This window comes from Pleurodeles waltl, unplaced genomic scaffold, assembly GCF_031143425.1.
Source record: "Pleurodeles waltl isolate 20211129_DDA unplaced genomic scaffold, aPleWal1.hap1.20221129 scaffold_39, whole genome shotgun sequence".
Taxonomy (NCBI): Eukaryota; Metazoa; Chordata; class Amphibia; order Caudata; family Salamandridae; genus Pleurodeles; species Pleurodeles waltl.
The window spans coordinates 9,443,606-9,449,605 of NW_027150097.1; positions in this window are offsets into that span (position 1 = coordinate 9,443,606).

A 6,000-nucleotide genomic window follows, 5' to 3' on the forward strand; every position below is an offset into this window, starting at 1 on the left:
AAGTACATAGTCCACAATATCTTGTTTTGGAGCTTTTAAAGGTTGTTCCCAACCCTCCTTGACAAGTGTGAGTGGACCCCTAACAGGGTGTCCAAAAAGAAGTTCAAAGGGGCTGAAGCCCACTCCTTTCTGGGGTACCTCCCTGTAGGCAAAAAGGAGGCATGGTAGAAGGATATCCCATCTCCTGCGGAGTTTTTCAGGGAGACCCATAATCATGCCTTTGAGAGTTTTGTTAAATCTCTCTACCAGTCCATTAGTTTGTGGATGATAGGGTGTAGTGAACTTGTAAGTCACACCACACTCCTTCCACATGGCCTTTAAGTATGCAGACATGAAATTGCTTCCCCTGTCTGATACTACTTCCTTTGGGAAGCCCACCCTGGAAAATATTCCCAGGAGGGCCTTTGCCACTGCAGGTGCTGTAGTGGTCCTTAAAGGAATAGCTTCAGGATATCTTGTGGCATGGTCCACTACCACCAAGATAAACCTATTGCCTGAAGCAGTAGGAGGGTCAAGGGGGCCAACTATGTCAACCCCTACCCTTTCAAAGGGAACCCCAACCACAGGCAGTGGAATAAGGGGTGCCTTTGGAGTGCCACCTGTCTTGCCACTGGCTTGACAGGTTTCACAGGACTTACAAAAATCTTTTGTGTCCTCAGACATCCTAGGGCAATGAAACAAGGGAACAAGTCTGTCCCAAGTTTTCATTTGTCCCAGATGCCCAGCTAGGGGAATGTTGTGTGCAAGAGTTAGAGGAACTTTCTGTACTCCTGAGGAATCACTAATCTCCTGGCAGCTCCAGGTTTAGGATCCCTTGCCTCAGTGTACAAGAGGATGTCCTCCCAGTAAACTCTGTGAGAGTCACTGACATCCCCATTAGCCTGTTTGACAGCTTGCTGTCTTAGACCCTCTAATGTGGGACAGGTTTGCTGTGCCACACTCAGCTCCTCCCTGGCAGGCCCCCCTTCACCCAAAAGCTCAGCAGTGTCTGCTTCAAGCTCCTCTGGTGTAGGTTCTGCACAGGGAGGGAATTCTTCTTCCTCAGAAGTTGAATCCACTGTAGAGGAAGGGATAGTAGGAAGTGGTTTGCTTCTACTAGCCCTTCCTTTAGGGAGCACTTGGTCCATTGTTCCAGGATCCAAGCTTCCCTGTCCTTTTTGCTTTTTGGCCTGAGCCCTGGTTAAAGCAAAAATATGCCCTGGGATGCCCAGCATTGCTGCATGGGCCTCCAACTCCACATCTGACCAAGCTGATGTCTCCAAATCATTTCCTAGTAGACAGTCTACAGGTAAATCTGTGGCTACCACAACTTTCTTTGGACCAGTAACCCCCCCCCAGTTGAGATTAACAACAGCCATGGGGAGGCTAAGTGTGTTGTTGTGAGCATCGGTTACTTGGTACTGGTGACCAAGTAGGTGTTGTTCAGGGTGGACCAGTTTCTCTATGACCATAGTCACACTGGCACCAGTGTCCCTGTAGGCCTGAACCTCAACACCATTTATTAGGGGTAGCTGCTTCTACTTATCCATATTAAGGGGACAAGCAACTAAGGTGGCTAAATCAATAGCCCCCTCAGAGACTAACACAGCCTCTGTGGCCTCCCTAACAAGGCCAACCCCAACTAAGTTACCAAAAGTGAACCCAGCTACTCCCTTGGATTGGCTATTAGTAGGTTTGCTCCCACCACCACTGCTATTAGTAGGGACACTAGGTGTAGCAGTAGGGGTTGTAGTGGTAGGAGCAGTGGTGCCTTTCTTTGGACAACTGGGATCTGTTGTCCAATGGCCTTTTATTTTACATAAATAGCACCTTGGTTTCTTTTCCTTGTTCTGATTAAAGGAGGATTTGGACCCACCAGAGTGTTTTTGTGGGCCTGATGAAGACTCATGTTTAGATTTGTCCCCACCCTTGTCAGAAGACTTACCATCCTTCTTCTTGTTGCCATCTTTGTCACCCCCTGTATGAACTTTTCTGTTCACCCTTGTTCTGACCCATTTGTCTGCCTTCTTTCCCAATTCTTGGGGAGAGGTCAGATCAGAGTCCACCAAGTACTGGTGCAACAAATCAGACACACAATTATTAAGAATATGCTCTCTCAGGATCAAGTTATACAGGCTTTCAAAGTCAGTAACCTTACTGCCATTTAACCACCCCTCCAAGGCCTTCACTGAATGGTCAATGAAATCAACCCAGTCTTGTGAAGACTCCTTTTTGGTCTCTCTGAACTTTATCCTGTATTGTTCAGTGGTTAAGCCATAACCATCCAGGAGTGCATTCTTAAGTACTGTAAAATTATTGGCATCACTTTCTTTCACAGTAAGGAGCCTATCCCTACCTTTTCCACTAAATGATAGCCATAGGATAGCAGCCCACTGCCTTTGAGGGACATCCTGTACAACACAGGCCCTCTCAAGTGCAGCAAACCACTTGTTAATGTCATCCCCCTCCTTATAAGGGGGAACTATCTTGTGCAGATTCCTGGAATCATGCTCTTTTACAGGATGACTATGGGGAATACTGCTGCTGCCACCATGGGTTTCTAAACCCAACTTCTGTCTTTCCTTCTCTATTTCTAAAGACTGTCTATCCAAATCCAGCTGTTGCTTTTTAAGCTTCAGTCTGGTTTGTTCCACCCTCAACTTATTGAGTTCCCTTTCTAACAATCTGTCATCAGGGTTGGTGGGAGGGACATTTCTAGATACAGAGGTATGATGGGAATGAACAGAAGGAGACCTGTCCCTTACAGAAGCCACCCTAACAGCTTGGCTAACAGAAACATCACTACCACTGTGGTGAGAATAAATGCCTTTGCTATAATGTGAGACAACACTATTTGTATGGTGTGGCTCTTCATCATTACCAACTATGCTAGACTGTCTAGTAATGGGCAGGCTAGGAAGTTTCTTTCCTGAATCTTTTCCTGGGGGAGTCCCTGGATCAGATTGGGAACCATTAGCTACTTTTTCAACAGATGTGGCCCCTTTAGCCTTATCTTGTTCTCTAACCATGTTAAGTAACAATTCCAAGGAAGGATTCTTCCCTACACTCAAACCTCTCTCTATGCAGAGACTCCTTGCTCCTTTCCAGCTAAGGTGATCATATGCAATCTTGGACAGATCAACATTTTGGCCTGTGCCAGACTTTTTTTAGAGAGAGTTAAAGTGATAGAAAAAGAGAAAAAAGTTTTCAGAACTTTTTGGAAAGACAGAAAAAACTTTTTTAAACTTTTAAGAACTTTTTGAAAGTTTAGAAGTACTTTTCAGCACTTTAGAAAAGAGTGAAAAGAGGAAATGCAAAACTTTTTAGCTATGTGTACACACACTGAACTTGTTTTGTATATTCTTCTCTTATGAAAAGTACAATGACAAGAGTGGTAAGTAGTCTCAAAGCACTTATCCCACCACTGCACAACCAATGTAGGAGGCTGGACTGGCTTGTAGTGAGTACCAAGGGGTACTTGCACCTTGCACCAGGCCCAGTTATCCCTTATTAGTGTATAGGGTGTCTAGCAGCTTAGGCTGATAGATAATGGTAGCTTAGCAGAGCAGCTTAGGCTGAACTAGGAGACGTGTGAAGCTACTACAGTACCACAAGTGTCACTTGCACAATATCATAAGACAACACAATACACAGTTATACTAAAAATAAAGGTACTTTATTTTTATGACAATATGCCAAAGTATCTTAGAGTGTACCCTCAGTGAGAGTATAGGAAATATACACAAGATATATGTACACAATACCAAAAATATGCAGTATAGTCTTAGAAAACAGTGCAAACAATGTATAGTTACAATAGGATGCAATGGGGACACATAGGGATAGGGGCAACACAAACCATATACTCCAAAAGTGGAATGCGAACCACGAATGGACCCCAAACCTATGTGACCTTGTAGAGGGTCGCTGGGACTATTAGAAAATAGTGAGAGTTAGAAAAATAACCCTCCCCAAGACCCTGAAAAGTGAGTGCAAAGTGCACTAAAGTTCCCCCAAAGACAAAGAAGTCGTGATAGAGGAATAATGCAGGAAAGACACAAACCAACAATGCAACAACAGTGGATTTTCAATCTAGGGTACCTGTGGAACAAGGGGACCAAGTCCAAAAGTCACAAGCAAGTCGGAGATGGGCATATGCCCAGGAAATGCCAGCTGTGGGTGCAAAGAAGCTTCAACTGGACAGAAGAAGCTGAGGTTTCTGCAGGAACGAAAAGGGCTAGAGACTTCCCCTTTGGTGGATGGATTCCTCTCGCCGTGGAGAGTTGTGCAGAAGTGTTTTACTGCCGAAAGAATGCCAACAAGCCTTGCTAGCTGCAAATCGTGCGGTTAGCGTTTTTGGACGCTGCTGTGGCCCAGGAGAGACCAGGAGGTCGCAAATTGGACCAGGAGGTAGAGGGGACATCGAGAAAGACAAGGAGCCCTCTCAACAGCAGGTAGCACCCGGAGAAGTGCCAGAAACAGGCACTACAAGGATGCGTGAAATGGTGCTCACCCGAAGTTACACAAAGGAGTCCCACGTCGCCGGAGACCAACTTAGAAAGTCGTGCAATGCAGGTTAGAGTGCCGTGGACCCAAGCTTGGCTGTGCACAAAGGATTTCCGCCGGAAGTGCACAGGGGCCGGAGTAGCTGCAAAAGTCGCGGTTCCCAGCAATGCAGTCTAGCGAGGTGAGGCAAGGACTTACCTCCACCAAACTTGGACTGAAGAGTCACTGGACTGTGGGAGTCACTTGGACAGAGTTGCTGGATTCGAGGGACCTCGCTCGTCGTGCTGAGAGGAGACCCAAGGGACCGGTAATGCAGCTTTTTGGTGCCTGCGGTTGCAGGGGGAAGATTCCGTCGACCCACGGGAGATTTCTTCGGAGCTTCTAGTGCAGAGAGGAGGCAGACTACCCCCACAGCATGCACCACCAGGAAAACAGTCGAGAAGGCGGCAGGATCAGCGTTACAGAGTTGCAGTAGTCGTCTTTGCTACTTTGTTGCAGTGTTGCAGGCTTCCAGCGTGGTCAGCAGTCGATTCCTTGGCAGAAGGTGAAGAGAGAGATGCAGAGGAACTCTGATGAGCTCTTGCATTCGTTATCTAAAGTTTCCCCAGAGTCAGAGACCCTAAATAGCCAGAAAAGAGGGTTTGGCTACTTAGGCGAGAGGATAGGCTACTAACACCTGAAGGAGCCTATCAGAAGGAGTCTCTGACGTCACCTGGTGGCACTGGCCACTCAGAGCAGTCCAGTGTGCCAGCAGCACCTCTGTTTCCAAGATGGCAGAGGTCTGGAGCACACTGGAGGAGCTCTGGACACCTCCCAGGGGAGGTGCAGGTCAGGGGAGTGGTCACTCCCCTTTCCTTTGTCCAGTTTCGCGCCAGAGCAGGGCTAAGGGGTCCCTGAACCGGTGTAGACTGGCTTATGCAGAATTGGGCACATCTGTGCCCAAGAAAGCATTTCCAGAGGCTGGGGGAGGCTACTCCTCCCCTGCCTTCACACCATTTTCCAAAGGGAGAGGGTGTAACACCCTCTCTCAGAGGAAGTCCTTTGTTCTGCCATCCTGGGACAAGCCTGGCTTGACCCCAGGGGGGCAGAAACCTGTCTGAGGGGTTGGCAGCAGCAGCAGCTGCAGTGAAACCCCAGGAAAGGCAGTTTGGCAGTACCAGGGTCTGTGCTACAGACCACTGGGATCATGGAATTGTGCCAACAATGCCAGGATCCATGATCTTAGACATGTTACATGGCCATATTCGGAGTTACCATTGTGAAGTTACATATAGGTAGTGACCTATATGTAGTGCACGCGTGTAATGGTGTCCCCGCACTCACAAAGTCCGGGGAATTGGCCCTGAACAATGTGGGGGCACCTTGGCTAGTGCCAGGGTGCCCTCACACTAAGTAACTTTGCACCTAACCTTTACCAGGTAAAGGTTAGACATATAGGTGACTTATAAGTTACTTAAGTGCAGTGTAAAATGGCTGTGAAATAACGTGGACGTTATTTCACTCAGGCTGCAGTGG